Raw genomic sequence first — 17933 nt, 5'->3', positions numbered from 1 at the left:
CTTGAACTTTTTTTTTTTTTAATGCTGAGAGGAAGGAGCCAAAGGAGACAGTTTGAAGACGCAAAGGAGAGCAGCGAAGTGATAGAGCGATTTTCCTGAGGGGGCAGAAGGCACTCATCCATTTGTTCATTCCACAAATATTTACTGAGGGCTTCTAGGAAGCTGAGAAGAAGAGGTCCCTGCCCTCACGCGGATTACATTCTGGTGGTCACAAGAAAGCCAGCAAGAAGGAAGTAAAGGAGAGAGTATGTTAGGTGACCCATGCTGCAGAGAAAAATAAGGCTGCAGACGGAGGATGAGGAGCGCTGGTGGAGACTATGTGTGTGACTTAAACAGTGACTAAGGAAGAATTTCCTGAGAAGGTGACGAAAACTTGAAGGAGACGAAGGAGAGAGCCACAGAGACTTCTAGCGAAAGAATGTTCTAGGCAGATGAATAGCAAGTGCAAATAATCTGAGCCTCAGGGAGCAGCAAGGAGGATGGCTACGTAGAGGGAGCCAGTGGAAAGGTAGCAGCTCAGACCAGAGAGGTCCAATGTGGGCAGGTCAGGCAGAGGTTTTAGGCCTTTGTAAGGAGTGTGGCTTTTTCTTCGAGTAAGGTTGGAATCCACTGGAGGGTTGTGAGCTGAGGAGGGACAAGGTCTGATAGCTTTTAAAGGATCATTTTGAGGCTGAGTTGAGGATAGATTGTTGGACGCTGTGTTAGTCAAGGTTCTGCGTGCAATTGTGGAGGCTGGGTTGACCAGCAGTCTAGACACACAGGGAAGCATTGAAGGTCACATATGAAGGCAGTCTGCTGGCAGAATCCCCTCTTCTTTGCAGGTGAGTCTTTCTTATAAGGCCTTCAACTGACTGGATGAGGCCCACCCACCTTATGGTAACTTGAAGAAAGCCTAGCTTGTGGAGGTAAAAAATAACTCATATATCTCCAATATGAGAAGTTACTTTTAAAAAAAATTTTCCTAATTGCTCTTTCCTAAGGTATTTTTGGCAAACTTTTTATAGGTTGGTATTATGGCTATGTGTGTCTCCTGAGAATGATACTAATAGCTACTTTTGTTGACTTGGAGGTTAAAAGGAAATGGGAAGAAATCCAAATGTGTCCCACCAAAAATGGTTTCCTCTACACTTAAGAAATTATTTTTGTATAATTCTGTGATTTGGGAAAACACTTCGATCTAAATCCATATTTTCTAATATTGCCTAGGAATTAAAAAGCTTTTTAAAACAACTTTAAATACTACAGGGAACAATTTTTATTTTCCACTCCCTTCTATTGTAGAGTCTTTTCTTCCATTTTTTTTACTTTGAGAGTTTTATTCTATTTCATGATTTGGAGTGCATTTCTTATTTTCTTGCTATGTTTCCAGTAATGCAAAATTATTGACTATTTTAGGGATCAATTAACCCCCATAACTTATTTAGGGCATTTCTGGATCATATCCTCCCTTCCTTCATCTTCTTTCTTCCTTTCCAAACCTTTCATGTCAGCAGAGTATGTTGCAGATAAATGTCGGTAAAACAAACAAAGGAGTTGGTGCATATCCAGAATATGCAAATTTATTTTAATTGGAAGTTTAAAAATATATCCCAAGGAAAGTAAATGCATTCCACCCCACAACCTGCATCATACACAATGGATGCTGGATCTCTCTCTGACTTCCCCTGATCCACCCTCTACAGTGCAAGCCTTCAGTTAAATGTTAGAAAGTTAGAGTCACCAGAAAATTACCTGGAAATCAGAACTCCCTCCACCTTTAATTTTCTGAAAACGCAACTTAGGGACACCCTTTCACGTCTGTTTAGTGAATGTAAATACAGAATGTGCATTTGTGAACTGTGACCTTAAAGAGCTGGCTTTCTAGATTCCAAAAAAGGGCATATGTTTTCGGATGCCAAATGCACATTGACGTTAGACATCATTAATGGCAGCGCGTTTCTGCATTTTTGTGGTCCGACTCCCAAACAATCTCATCCAAGAAGTCACTCCTTCTTGCCCTTAATTTGGGGGGAGAATGATCTGGCACATAAAACTTTGTCCCTGAAAGCAGGACTTTGGCAGCTGGAAATAACCTTATATAGTAGCATGGCTTCCACTCCCCATGCTAGAAAGATCGGTATGGAATGTGGTGACTTTTAATGCTGATAAGGACATTCCACAGGAAATGCTGGGGTCAGGCTGAAGGAGGACCACTGTCGCACGATTACCCATTAAACACCAGCTCTTGTTTCAGACCAGCGAAGGGTAGCAGCCAGCAGAGTTTTCATTAATCATAGACACTATGACCTGGGCTTGGCCTATTTTTCTTTTAAACCTTTAGAATTGCAAGCCCAGATGCACTTCCGATGGAGGGAGTTCACCTCCGCTAGCCTTTCAGGGTGGTGGTTTATTATTACAGGGGTGACCCAGGCACGCGGAGTCACTAGCGAGTTATTGTTTCCTTCGCGGAGAACAGCGAGAAGAGACAGAACAGCCCTTCAGAAAGTAATTTCTCTACACTTTTGCAAGCCAATGAGAAAGTGAATTGACACTATGCTGAGTGACCTGCCCTGGGTCCCGAGGATGGAAAATGCCTCTGAAGCTGGCCACGTGGATAAATGTCACTGCTGATCTTGGTTCGACTGTGCTTAGGGAAGCGGAGTTCAGGGGTTCTGAGAAAATCCTTTCTCCTCATAAATGAGAAATGAAGATTGGAGGCCCTCAGCTCCCCCTTCCACGCACCAACCAGACCAACAAAGAGTAGAGTGGCTCTCCATATTGTGGCATCTGTCATAGGACACGTCCCAGGCTACCAGACAGAGGGCTTCTCGCTGGCCCGCCCTGCTTTTTCATCTTGTGTTACCAGCACCTGAACACGCTGCCCAGCACACAGTAGGTGTTCAAACTTCCTTCCTTCCCTTTCTTTCTGCCTGGCTGCCCTCCGCTCCTTCTCCCTCTGTTCTTTCCTTTCTCTCTCCTTTCCCTCATGCTTTCCTCCACCCTCAGCAACAGAGGGCTTCTTATGTCCCAGGCACTGCACCTGAGTACAGCTTGGAAAGCCTGCTACCTGGGAAATTTCAGTGATATGCATCCTCTTAAAGATGAAGGAAAAAAATCCCCTGACCCAAATCATTTGGTTCTCAACTCAATTCTGTGCCACTTTAAAATAAATGTTGGTTTCTGCATTTAAAAAATTGCAATTGTTTATTAAGCATGATCAGGCCTGGTAGGAGTGTCCTAATTCATTGACTGATTTATCCCTTCGCAAATATCTACTGAGCACCTGTATGCACTCAGCATTGGGATTCCAGCAGTGAATGAACAAGCAAAGACTCTGTGCTCATGAAGCCCTGGGGGTGAGGGAGAGAAGCAATATACAAACAAACAGTAAACACCCGTGACCTCAGGGGGTAATGAGGGACACGGAGGAAAACAAAACAGCATTGGGTCTGTAGAGAGCGGCCGAGTGGAGACGTGGGTGCCTTTTGAGCAAAGACTGGAGCAAGTCCTGTGGAAGCCAGGGGGGAAAGCATTACAGACAAGGGAACAGCAATTGCAAAGGCCCCGAGTCAGAGTGCCTGAGCGTTCAAGAACAGCAGTTGAGCTGGAACAGAAGAGCTGAGGGAGATGACAGGCCATGAGGTCGCAAGCTGGCAGGCTGAGATCTTCTGCAGTCTTGGAGGCCTTGGTAAGGGCCTTGGCTTCCCTCCAAGTCACATGGGAAGGCAGTAAGAAATTCTGCATAAAAGGTCAGTAGGATATGATCTAGGGACCGGTACAGTGGTTAAGTCCTTAGGCCTCGGGCCAGTTTTGAATCGTGCCTCTGCTTCTTGCTAGTTATATGACTGAGGGTAAGTACAACTGTACCTACCACCTAGGGTTGATATAAAGATTATATAAATTAAATGTGTAAACTACATATTTGTTAAATAAAATAAAGGTGTTTTTAAAGGATCACTTAAAAAAATTTGCAAGGTAGTTTTGACCTACTTTTCAGCAGCGAATACGCATTATTTCCCTGAGGCCACACTCATAGATGTCAGGATTTATTTACAGGTCTGCCTGACTCTGAGGCCCACATTTTACTATCTAACATGGTACCTGCCCCTTTCCCTCAGCAACCCCAACTGCTAGAACTGTCGTTTATGGGATAGTAACACCGTTATGGGTTGAATTGTGTCCCCCCAGAATCCCCGTGTTGAAGTTCTAACCCCAGTACCTCGGAGTGTGACCTTATTTGGAGACAGGGTCTTTATAGAGGTGATCAAGTAAAAATCACATCATTGGGGTGGGCCGTGACCCAATATGACTGGTGTCCTAATGAAAAGGGGAAATTTGGGTGCAGAAACACTCACACACACACACACACACACACACACACAGAACGCCATGTGGAGATTGGAGGTATCCTGCCACAAGCCAAGGAACCACCGGCAGCTGGGAGAGAGGCCTGGAACAGAGCCTTGCCTCGCACCTTCCGAAGGAGCATGGCCCTGCCGACATCTTGATCTCGGATTTTCAGCCTCCAGAACCATGAAGCAATACATTTCTGTGGTTTAAGCCGCGCAGCTTGTGGTGCTTTGTTATGGCAGCCCTGGGAAACCAACATGTTGTGTTTAGGTTATGTTTAATATTTTATACACTCAAATTCCTCCTTGCGAAGTTTCCAGAGAAGGCACAGTGCTAGAGTCCCTGTCCGGCTAACAGCCCTGAGTTCTATGCAACTTCGTTGTTCTCCGGACCCTTCACCCAAGAGGCGAAGGAGAAGCTGTGGCAAATCATTTACAATTAAAGGTGACTGCAAGTCAGAGCACGCACCTAGGCTTCTGTGTGCTCTAATTTCCTCCTGTAATTAACCTGTCAACACCACCGTTAATAAACCGAGGGTCTGCCAACGCGGATCAAGCAAAACGTGAGGAAATTGGATCCCATGGAAAAATGTCACATCAAAGTATCAGAAGCATTTAAAAACCTCTCTTCTGATTCAGCTGACTTTTTAAGTGAGACAAATCATCCTGATGAGGAGAGATGGCTGGCACCTGGGTATTCTGTAAGGCACCTCGCTCTGATTGCCTGTGGTGTGGTTTCATTTCAGGCTGAGGTCTTAATTCCCGCAAATGATTTCCATAGCACGTACGTCGAAAGGCAATGTGCCTGCTGAAGATGGATTGAACCACACTAAGCTGTCTGTTAAAAAGACCGTGTCAGGGACCGCATCTTTATTTCTTAAATGTTTATGCAGTACAGCGGCATATGAATGTTCAATAAATATAATTTTCATTATTACACTTAATGTTTTCCCCCAACTTTGATCTCTTCCCATAGATTCTTCAAATTTCCTATGTTAATGGTAAACCAAGGATTTCCACTGAATTCCTACAGTTTGCACACTCTTCTAGAAATACTTGGTACATTGCCCTGTAACTGCTGTGAAACAGCCTCCAACACTGACTGGGTCTACCAACTTAAGGTCTGATCCACTGGTTAGTAATTTCATAACTACTTTGCAATCAAGAATCTAGATTTAAGGACAATGGGTGTGGAAGACTACAGACCTTGATTTTTATTTATTTATTTTATTATTTTTTTGGTGAGGAAGATTGGCCCTGAGCTAACATCTGTTGCCAATCTTCCTCTTTTTGTTTTTCTCCCCAAAGCCCAGTACAGAGTTGTATATCCTGGTTGTAGGTGTGGGGGAGGAAGACTTTTCCTCTACCTAATGTGGGTTCATCTGGCCGGAGAACGGATTAAATTCACATGAGACATAATAGCAGGAGAAAATTAAACAAAACTTTATAACATGTATACATGGGAGAAGTCAGGCAAGCTGAGCAACTCTCCAAAATAGCCGGAACCACCACTTAAATATCTAAAGAGAAAGGAGGATGTTGGGGGTGGAGGGGGAGTCGATCATGGGAGATTACCACACAAGTACAGTAAACAAAATGCAGATTTAAGTCCTTGCCTTTGGCGTTGATTAAGAGTTTCTAGAGAGAGGGAGATATCTTTACAGATGGAGAGTTCCTTTACAATGTAAATATCTCTTACAAAGGGCAAGCAAGTTCCACCTCTCAGAGCCTCCTTCCCTGTCCCAGTTTATCAAAAGCAATCAGCCTCAAATAATCCTCATGCCACAGAGACATATCTTGGGGTGGCCAAGACCAGCCCCCCCACATAGGTTGTTCTAGTTCTTCTAAGTAGGATGCTGCCACAGCATGGCTTGATGAGTGATGTGTAGGTCTGCACCCAGTATCCAAACCCACGAAGCCCAGGCCGTGGAAGCAGAGTCCGTGAACTTAATAACTCAGCCATGGTTCCAGCCCCTGCAGACTTTGAAGTGAATTCAGCTCTGTCACCCACTAGTCAGGTTATTGAATCTCTCCAGGCTTCAGTTTCTTCAACTATGAAATAAGGAAAATAATATCTCTATTGCGATTATTCTCAAAATTAAATGAGATAGCTTACATACAGTGCCTGACACTGAGTGAGCACTCTCCAAGTGGTAGGTAGTTAGTGCAGCTATTATGCACTACAGGGTGCTATTAAGTGATTAACGTTTTTAGAAATACCTTCTGAGGCCGTGCCCCCCCCCCCAAATAATAATAGAATACATTTTTTGCCTTTTGAGAGGGAATTGTTGATTACTTGAGAGAAGGAAAGTCCATAATGAGTAAGTCAATGCTTCATTAACATTGACAGTTCAATCGGAGAAACAGGATAGTAGTTATTAATTTTTGCTAGTTGTTGATTTACACATTCCATTAACTTAGATGGGTGCTTTTCAGCAACTAATGTCTCTCAATCTTTTGAGCAATTTCCCAGAAAAACATAATGATGATAATGACAACAACACACATTTATATAGTGCTTGCCAGGGACCAGCCTCTAGTCTAAGGATCTGTATATAGGCACATTTTCTCCTTTAATCCTCAATCACCCTGAGAACCAGGCACCTCTGTCTCCATTTTTCGGATGAGCTAACTGAGGCACAGAGAGCCTAAGCACCTTCTCAAGGTCACACCCAGCTGGTAAGCGGCAGCACCCCAGAGCTCAGAAGAGCTCGTGTGGGCCATAAAAACACATGCACCTTTTACCACGTGGTTAGGGGAGAATGAAATTGGGCAAATATCACAAAGAAATGGTTTACAAACTAGCTTTTTTCTTCTTATTTTAATTTGGCTTGCTGTGGGACCCTGAGCCTGTGAAGTGGAGGTAGGGGTGAGGTTTTCCAATGAAGGAGATGGTACAGAGAAACAAAAGAGACAAAAGGCAGGAGGGGTTGCTCGTTGAACCCATGTGTGGCGGCTAAGAGTTGAACTCAAGATAGACTGTAAGGTCTGCACCAGGCTGTCAGTTGGGCAGAGGCTCAGCCTAGCCTGAAGGGACGGGAAGAATGGCTGGCTGTGGCTGAGAGCAAGGCTGTGCTGGAGCATGAGCTCCGCGGGCTCCACTAACAGGGTGAAAGCCAGTCCTTCCGCTACCACCATTGATGAGCGAGCCCTCGCCAGACACCACAAAGCACGCGAGGCTGAGGAAGGCCTGGAATCGGAGACCACTGGCTCTTGCTATCCATTCAGAGGAGAAGTGCTTACCAGGCACGTTGCCCATGTGTTGAATTTATGGCTATAAAATTAGAACACTTTTTTGTTTTCAGTACCAGCCTTAAAAACAGAGAAATTAGGAAACTGTCAAGTCGCTGTTCTCCCTGTGATCACATTCTTTCTCTTCTTTCAACAGTTGTCCCTGTACCTTCCTCCCTTTCTATCAAGGTTGCAAAATGACCTCATTTTGTATAGCAAACTCATAACCCCCCAATTTTCTTATTATGAACATTTCTAAGTGTTCTGAGAACATTTCTAAAGTTGGTGAGAGCAGCCACAAAATGCATGCTAACTTGTGATTCCATAAATGCAAAGCAGAGCCCTGGGGTCATCTGACACTAGGTTCCCATAAGGGACTCTGATGGAAGCCTCAGTGTAAGGGTTTTGGCCACAGTGGGTGTGACCACGAAGGAAATTACTGTGACTGTTATGGGCTGTTATGTAAATTGTGCCTCCTCATTCACCTGCTGAAGTCCTAACCCCAGTACCTCAGACTGAGGCCGTATTTGGAGACAGGGTGTTCAAAGAGGGAATTAAGGTTAAAAGAGGTCATGGGTGGGCCCTAATCCTACAGGACTGGTGTCTTCCTGAGAAGAGGAGATTATGGCACCGACAGGCATAGATGGAGGATGGAGGACCGTGTGGGGACACAGGGAGAAGTTGGCCACCTGCAAGCCAAGGAAGAAACTAACTCTGCCCTCACCTTGACCTCAGACTTCTAGCCTTGAGGACTGTGAGACAAGCATTTCTGTTGTTTAAGTCGACCAGTCTGTGGCACTTTTTTATGGCAGCCCCAGCAAACTAATAGAGTGGGTGTGGGGTTTCTAGAATGCTTTCATTCGAGAATGCAGGGTGGTTTATCTCCGACTGTTTCCCCCCATGCTCCCTCTGCTCTACCCACCTTACCTCCTCACTGTTCCTTGCACATGCTGTTCCCTCTGCATGGAACATACTTCTCCCAGATATCTTTGCCCCTTCTCTTACTTTCTTCAAGTCTTTGTTCCAATCTGATCTTTTCATACAGGTCTTCTTGGCCATCTTATTCAAAATTGCAAACCGGCCACCTCCTACCCTCCCTCAGCGCTCCTTATTCTCCATTGTTGCTTTATTTTTCTCTATAGTGCTTATCACCTCCTAACATCCTATATGATGCACTTATTTAATCAACTGACTTCCCCACTAGAATGTAAGCTCTGTAAAGGAAGAGATTTTTGTCTGTTTTTTTCACTGCTGCTTGCTCAGCACTAGAACAGTGCTGGGCACAGAGTTGGCACTCAAGAAACATTTGTCAAATGAATGTATAAGTAATATTAGTAATTAACATGAATTGAGCAATGTGTGCCAGATATTGAGTGCTTTACATGTATCGGTTCATTAAACATGCTTAGATATATACTTAATATATTATACCTGATGCAACAGATAATTGCCTCATGCATACAATCAAAATATTCCTGTGTAGTAAAAAAAGGTTGATGTTTTTCTCTTCATTGTATTTTGTGGGAGTGTGAGAAATAGAGAGGTTAAGAAATCCATCCCAAGTCAAACAGCTGGTGATCCAGCCTGGAGGGGAAACCTTGATTCAGGGCACAGAAAGATTTGTCTTCTTGAAGAGGAGATTATGCTCAATGGGAAGGCAGAGACCCTGCCAGGTCACCAGGCAGAGAAGGGCTAACAGTCTGCAAAGTGGAAGATGCAGGGATGAAACGCAAAGACTGAATTACAAAGTATGACATCATGCCACAGCCCCAACAATTCTTATGTTTCTTACTATAGCTATCAAAATAGGAAATGTCCTTTATAATTTTGAAGCAAATAATGTCTTTGAAATGCTAAATTTCAATCTGTGTTGCTTTTATGCTTTCTGATTCTTATTTATTGCCTATTTCCCCTAGTTAGTTTACAGTTGCCGTGGTCAATTATAACATAGAAAACATCAATACCATTGTTAGACTTTGCTTTGCTTTTTTTTTTTTTTTTTAGAAAATAAACAAATCTAATGAAGAGCTATAATTTGAAAGCTTAACAGGTGCAAAAAGTCCTGTCTTTAGTCCTTATACACATTTGTCATCTTCTGGTTACAGTAGGTGGGATAAAATCTCTGGGGGCTGCGTGTAAGTAATTTGAAGGGAGAGATAATATGCCTTTGTAAATTAAACATAACTGCCAGGGAGGTTGATTAAATACAACTTAACTAAAGCCTCATTATATATTCAAATTAAGTTCCTTGTCAGTCTTTCTTCAGGAAAAAAGAAGAAATATCTCCCTAATTTGGATGTGGTTTCCTCTGGAATAGATACGCTCCTGAAAAACTGTTCCTTCTGTGGTGTTAAAATACCAGTTTTTCTGCTGCTGTTTCGACATCCTGAAAAGTCTTAATGCTTGATAAATGAATGCCTCCTTTACAGGTTACAGTAACCTTTATAGATATGTGGGAGGACCCCTAGAGGTCTGTCTGAAGATTGTTAATGAAAAACCCATCTTATCAACTCAGGGGAAGGTAGGTAGACTGTCTCCAAGGATCTGTACTCTCCTTTCTTCCAAGAATATATGTGTGTTTATACACATATAAACATATGTATTTATATACCAAAATATGTATGTTTATATAAGCATATGTATATATATTTATATATACATGCATGTGTATATATAAGTAATGCCTGTTTTTTATAAAAATGATGCATTTTCATCATAAAGAAAAATCACAAAATTTAGAAAAGTACAAGGAAGAAAGTAACAACTCACACAAAATCACATCCCGCAAGAAAGAAAAAATCAGCATTGGCACTTGGTGAAGGCTGGATATAAGAAAAATCCCTCAGTCTTCTCAGTCTATCTTGAGATTTTCCACATGGATATTGAGAAATATTTCTCTCCTTTGAGAAAAACCACGGTGCAAGTGAGATGACACAGCAGCTAATGCTCTCCTCATCATGGGGAGAGCAGTGGGAGCTTGACAACCTGGAGAACGACGCCCTGCCCAGAGGGGACAGGAGTCACTCAGGTAAAGCTGGTGGTTGCCCAGTGGGAATGTGGTCCCAGTGTTGTCAGACCTTCGGGTTTATTAGAAGATATGAGACATTTGCATTTGTACTTGAAACCTCCTAATTTTAAAATATTTTCTCAAAATTGTTTGAAAACACTGTGCAGACTGAATGAAATATGGAATGTAGCCTGCTGACTATATTTGTTCTGGATAATTAGGCAGATGAACAGATAGATCTGTGGAAAAGTGACTGGCATATCGAATCATTGTTTCAAAATAAAATAATTCTTTAGATGCTTCTTGTTTTTTAAAATCACAATTAATTTACTTAAATTTGACAGAAGCAAAATAAGCTGACATTAAACTGAAAGAACTTCTGACCCTCATTATGCATTTCTTCACCAACAAAAATTCCTCTAAACCCAAGGAAAAGTCTATGACAACCGTTAAGAAATTGGAGACTTTATCATTACAATTATCACTGTATTTTTGACTACTTGTTTCAGTTTTTGACTGTATGAACTGACTCCCTACCTTTAGGAGATTTCAACTCCTCAGACATTCTTTCCTTGGTTTGTCTTAGGACTATCCTATTGTCATTAGTCTACTTTTCTCAAAATCGTGGAGTACTATGAGAATCTCATGTTGATTGACCTTCTTTCCTTTGTATTTTTTTCAGGAATGGAGGTGTACTTAAGAGCCAGGACACTCCAGAACGTTTCGTTTCTTTTTCTGACCACTACTTTTTAATGTTTATGGCATAATGCTATGCCCTTTCATTATTTGGTAACTGCTGGAGAATTTTTTGCCTTTTTAGAAACTATTTTTGTTAAATAGGTATAAGAGAAAGTGGTTTTTTTAATCCTCTGTCATTTCACCATATTTATCTGGAAACCTTTCTCAACTATTTTTAAAGTTAGTATAAATTTGACCAAGAAAGTGTTTAATACCATCGATATTTCTATCACATAGCACAACTCATAAAATCTATTCTTAGGCACTTAATAGGTATATCATTAATTTTGCAGTCTTATGCTACCCTGTATCATGAGGCTATATTTATGTTTGTGTATCCACATACTATGTATCAATTTCCTGGGTCATTTACTAATGGGGTCTCTGGTTAGATTTTTGGAATTTAATATTTTTAAAGCTGAAAGAGATCTTACAGATCAGTTGATTCTCTCATCCTTCAGATGATGCAACTGAAGCCCACGGAGATCAATTTAGAAAGCTGTTAGGTTTTTCAAGAGATTGGAAACCTCCCAGGCTTTGTGAACAGCCACTCCTTCCCCAGTGCCCACCTCTGGCATTAAGAACAGCTCCTCGTATGATCACAGAGAGATCAAACCCAACAAGCAGTGCACTGCTGGTAGCAACAGTACGGAGAAGCTGCTGGTGGCGAGCAAAGAGGCTTTTCATGTTTTCAAAGCATCCCCTTCCGGACGACTTCACAAGCACACTGACCGGGTGCTCACTCGAGTGTTAGGTGCTGGGTTTCCTGTTAGGTGAAAATGTGTATGTCTTCCGATTGGGCAGGAACACACAGATGAGGGGAACAGAGCTTCAGAAAAGGAATGCTGCTTCTACAGATGTAAAACTACCTGATTAAGAGAATTTTCAGGTTTAAAAAAACTTAATCACCATTTGGAGATCTGGGCTCTGAATAAAGGTAATAACTACCTTATCTCCCTCTAAACATTTTCTTTTGATATAATGTGCCTTTTAAACTGTATTTTTGCAAAAGTTCTCCCCTCCCCTGCCCCGCAATGCTCTTGAGGGTTGATTTTTCCCCCACTTTTTTGTAAGGATGGATGCTGTCGTCAGTACAAATAATCCAGCAGAGTCTTACTCATCAGACTACTCTTTCTTGGTCCAAGATGCTTTCATTTGACATTTAAAATTGGAGACATGAACACGCAGGTGACAGTCAGCCATAAAATCATGTACATATGTAACTATTTCCTTTGTGGGAAGTAAAATTACTTGTGAGTTTTTTCCAAAGGACACAATGTTCTGTACAGGATAGGAGTGTGTGTGTGTGTGTGTATGTGTGTGTATGTTCAACAGAACAACATCCAACAGGCCACTGATACTTTACACTGAACAAAAATAAAGCTAGGCCTGCAATGAAGGGGATCATCAGTAACATTTATTTAAGGACGTTCAGTTCATTTCAATAAACATTCATTGTAAACATACTTTATGCAAGAAATAATACTATGCCTCTAGCCCTGTTATTCACATCTCTCAACATCCACGTCAATTCTCCATAAAAAACTGTGGCTTCTCAGTTCCTAGAACCCTTCGTCTCTATTAATCTGTTTCTCTGCAATGCCTTTGCTCTCTATTCTCAACGTCTCATACCAGAGGTCTTTCAATATCAGTAATTGCACTGCCTCAAATACCCCAATTTCAAGGGTCACCCTGTCTGCTTACTGCCTCTGAACTTTCTAACCGTCTTTCTCTAATATGTCCACTCTAGTAACTTTTTGAATCCCTGGATATTGCCAATCCATTGGCCTTACTTTATTACTTTTTAATCTTATTTCATGATTTTAAAATACATCATGAAACATTTCAGACATGCAGAAAAGTATAAAGAATAATAAAACAGTCATATTTCTACCACCCAGCTGAAGATATAAAACATTACAATAACGCTGGCCACGCCTGTGTGGCCTGTCCAGCTGCGGCCCTTAGGGAGGCACTATCTGCCCTCCGTGCCTGTTATTCCCATGCATGTCTTTATTCTTCTATTTGTGTACCCCTCTGCACAATATTGTTTAGTTTTGCATGCTTTTAAGTTTAACGTTACTGGTGTCATGATGATTGTATTTTTTGAGAACTTGTTTATTTTCCCTTGATATTATATGAGAGTTATCTACTTTGGTGGTCCGGGGTTCACGGGTGCAGATCCTGGGTGCAGACCTACACACAGTTCATCAAGCCATGCTGTGGCGGTGTCCCATATATAAAAATAGAGGAAGATTGGCAACAAGATGTTAGCTCAGGGCCAATCTTCCTCACAAAAAAACAGACAAAAAGAATCATTGATTCTGTTGTATGTAACTGTACTCTGTTATTTTTCACTGCTGTGTTATATTCCACTATATGAATATACCACAATTTATTTATCAGTTCTATAGTTGATGGACATTTGGGTTGTTTCCAGTTTGAGGCTATTATTAACAAATATGCTGTGAATGGTCCTGTGCCTGTTCTTTGGTGGACGTAGCTATCTTCTTTTTTTGGATATATACACAGGAACTGCTGGGTCAAAGGTTTATGGGTGTCCAGCTTCAGTAGAGACTGTCAACTGGTTTTCCAAAATGGCTTTACCAACTGATAGTCCCAAGTAAGATATGAAGAGTCTAGTTCCTCCACGTCCTCGCCAATCCTTTATCTTAGCCATTCTCTGGAGTCATGGTAATCTTTTTAAAACAAAAATCAAAGCACATCTTTTTCCCACTGAAATTCTCGGTGGCCCCTCACCACAGTTAGAGTGGGCCCGTCTTTTCTGGGCCTGCTTCCTTTTCCACTCCTCTCACCCTGCCTACCTGATCCACTGCTCCGTTTACTCAGCATGTTTCGGCCTCTGTGAATTTTCTCATTCTTCTTCCAAGGCTGGTGTGCTCTTTTCCCAGGTATTTGAGTCCCCCACTCTCTCATTTCCTTTTTTCTTTTCACATATCACCTCCTTAGAGAGATCTCTGCCTCCTGCCATGCTCCCATCACTCTCTATCTCTTTATCCCACTTTGTTTTTCTTCACAATACTTATCAGTTCCTGACATTACATCATAAACCTGTTTATTTGTTTATTCTTGGTCTCCTTCGCTAGAATGCATGTCCCATGAAAGCAAGGACGTTGTCTTTCTTGATTGTCATTGGATACTCAGTGTTTGGTGCCTGGCAGAGTGTCTGGCACTGAGCAGGCACTTACATTTACGGCACAAGGAGACTTTGCTATCTGCACTAATCCTTTCTCTCCAGCAATTTCATCCCATCACTCACACTTTCAATCATGAATCTATTATTTTCCTTCTCTTTGCTCTCAACCATTTCTATCTTCCTTTTCTATCTACCTCTATTCTGGTTTCTCTTTCCTTCCTCCTCCCCTCATTTCATTATTCATACCAGCGCATTGGGTTAGATTTTTAACAGTAAAGCTCTGAATTGTAGTGCAGCAAGCAGGAGAGCTAACACTTACTTTGCAACATGAAAAGCATAGTACAATACTCTACAATTTCTCTTTACTTTAGCTGAAGGGTTTTATAGAAATTCTCCTCTGTGTTCCTCTATCCTCTGCCTCTTCCCTTTTCTCTACCCCTTCCACCAGACATTTCACAAACAGATCTCTGGAGTGGAGTCTATTCGACTTAACAATAAGCCGCTCTTGCAGTTGGAGTCACAGAACGACACTGTCAGATGCAGAGACAGCTGTAAAAAGAACGACACTGTCAGATGCAGAGACAGCTGTAAACCCTGTTCTCCCAGATGGAGAGCAGCCGGAGTGGGGATTTGGTGGAGGGAGTTGAGAATACATTAGGCAGAGTCTGTGATGAGAACAAAAGAGGCAGCTGACTCTTCACCACTCCATCGTAGTGGGCAAGAGTGTAGCATTCCAGATTTGTCATCGCCTTGGGGTCTGGCAGGGTCATTAGCATATTTCCAATGAGCAGGAGCACGAAACAGAGAATAACCTGTATCTGGGGCTGTGCCTGCCTGCCTCTCTCTTGTGCAAACAACAACTGGAAAATATGACTGAGGCCTCCACGAGGGAGAGAGAAATTTGGAACTGTTGTGAGACCATGGAAGAACGGAGCTACATGGGGACATTGAAATGCTGTTCTTAGTCTGAAAAAGAGAAAAGATTCATCTTTAATGACACCAACTGCAAAGTGTACAATTGTCCAGGTGGCATCTGTCACACTGACACCCTGCATGATGGGGAAGAGAAAGATGTCTGGCACCCACGTTTGTGTGCAAATGGTCAAACAGCAATCCAGGATGCCTAAGGGCAGTCATGTGTAAGCCCCCAGGTAAACACAGGTAAGCCTACCCAGGCCTCTGTCTAATGCCCAGGCATGGTGTGTTACAAGCACAGCACCATTGGCTTGCATCACTCTATGAATATGTTTATGGATAAATTTATAAGCAGAGTTTCTAAGTAGCACAGTTACACAGGAAAAAATGATTGATTTATGTAAGTGTGGTTTTATTTTAACCATCCCATTCGATGCCTTAGGGAGTTTCTAGTGTTCTCTATCCAGGCAAGTCTAGGCTAACATCAGTCTTGCTCTCGTGTGGAGTATACTGTCATAATAAACTACAGTGCTGGCATTCACCACAGCTCCCTATCAAAGCCACTCCTTCCTCCCCCTGTCTTGGCAGACGTTACCACCCACTGTAGACTCTGAAAAGGTCAGATAATTTTCCTGGTGTATTTTGCAGCTCAGCAGAGCAATGGCCCCCCATTCTGGCCAAAGGAATTTGAGGGTTACAGGAAAACATCTTTCTTTTCCTGATTTCTGAGGAGAGGTTTCTCCTTGTTCCTCCCTTCCATGGAGGAAGCATGTGATGCTTGGAACTTGAGCCACTGTCTCGTGACCACGTGGGAGCAGCCCCAAGGATCATGAAGACGCTAACCCAGATACTGGACATGGTTGAGCAACAGAACCAATCTTGGCATTGCTTCTCTCTAGGCTTCTTGTTAGGTGAAAAAAATAAACTTACCTAGGGCCCTTTCCATCAGATATTTTGTTTCTTGCAGCAGAGAGCACTAACAATAGATTACAAGATACTTGTTATGACATGTACTAATGAATGCATAATCATGACTCCCCTATTGCAGGCCCCTCAGGGCTTTTTATTGCAGATAGAATAAAGTACAGGGTCCTTACCTTGGTCCACCGAGCCCTACGCAATCAACCCCTCCACTGCTCCAAGCTCTCTCAGGCCTTGTGCTATGTTCCCTGCTGACGTTTGTTCTCCTTTACTTTCTTGCTTGCTGTCACTGCCAAATTCCAACCTCAGGGCCTTTGCACACCCTAACTAAACTCTATTCCTTCCTCTACACTTACCTTAAAGGCAACTTCCTCAAACGGATTTGGCGTGTTACCCAATCTAAAGCAGATCTCCTATGCTAGTCCCTCTGATACTTCTCTGCTCTTTCCCTCAGTGACTATGGCTGACTGGGTGGGCTCCCTCACTATGTATGCCAATCTTCTTCTAGAAGGCAAGGACGAAGATTAAAACTGCCTTTCCCAGGCTCCTTTGAAGCTGAGTTCTAGAAGTGTTTCAGATTTTGTCTATCAGACATGCATGCCGGAGGCGGTTTCGACATGCTGTTGCATGAGCAGAGAGAGGTGGGTAGAGGAATTCGGTTGGTTGGCTGTGGTCCTGGCAGAGGAGATGTGATTCTCACCTTGACAAGGGCAGTGGTTTCCTTGGTGGCCTAGTTCTGCAATATGGTTTGGGATGTTGAGCCTGGAATGGTTGCCTAGAGTCTGTTTCTTTTATGCCTCTTTAAAATGTGAAGCTAGCTGTATTTCTTAATACATCCTTCTCTGCTTACGTTGTCTAGAGTGGATCCTGTTGTATGTACTTAAGAAGCCTGACCTACAGAGAAGTACTGCAATTTGTAATTACATAGTCATTCATGCATTTCCTTGTTACGTGGTGTCTCCAACTAGCCTCTGTGCTCTGAACACTTAACGCAGGGTATAGTATATGTCTAAAGCTCAAAAATGTATGGGGTGGGTAAATAAGTAAGTGATTTAAAAAAAACAGACCTTGCATATAAAGTTATAAGAAAAAATAAAGTACTGAAGTCACATCTTTGATATTTAAAACTCTAGTGATGTCTAAGAAGCCAGAAGCCAATATTTACAATGGATTTCCAACTTGCTTGTTTCCCCTGGCAGACTCATGGCTCTGAGAGCCAAATTTGAAGCACTTAGGACCAGAGAACATGACCTCTGTTATGACGTGGGAATGATAATCTGGGCCATAACTATTTTGTTTCTCAAGAAGTGTGATTTTCCTCAGGGAGATTTCCCTGACCATTTTCTGTCCTTCCCAAGAGGGTAAATCACACTCTGAGGCACTTGCATGAATCCTGGAACTCTCCACCAAAGACACAGCCACACACTGTCTCCTGGGTGATTCGCTGGTTAGACACTCACCTGTCCGCCGGACTGTCAGATCCACGAGGGCGTGAACCCGTGTCTGGCTTGGCTAACCACTGTCCCCCAAGTGATGAGCCTAGCACAATGCCTAGCACACAATCAGCAGTCAGCAAACAAATGGATTGTGCTGCATGTTATTTAAGCATAAATTTTGCGAAGTTTCATAAAGGACT

This window comes from Equus quagga, chromosome 15 (genome assembly GCF_021613505.1).
Source record: "Equus quagga isolate Etosha38 chromosome 15, UCLA_HA_Equagga_1.0, whole genome shotgun sequence".
Classification (NCBI taxonomy): domain Eukaryota; kingdom Metazoa; phylum Chordata; class Mammalia; order Perissodactyla; family Equidae; genus Equus; species Equus quagga.
Note: the sequence above shows the minus strand (reverse complement) of the source record.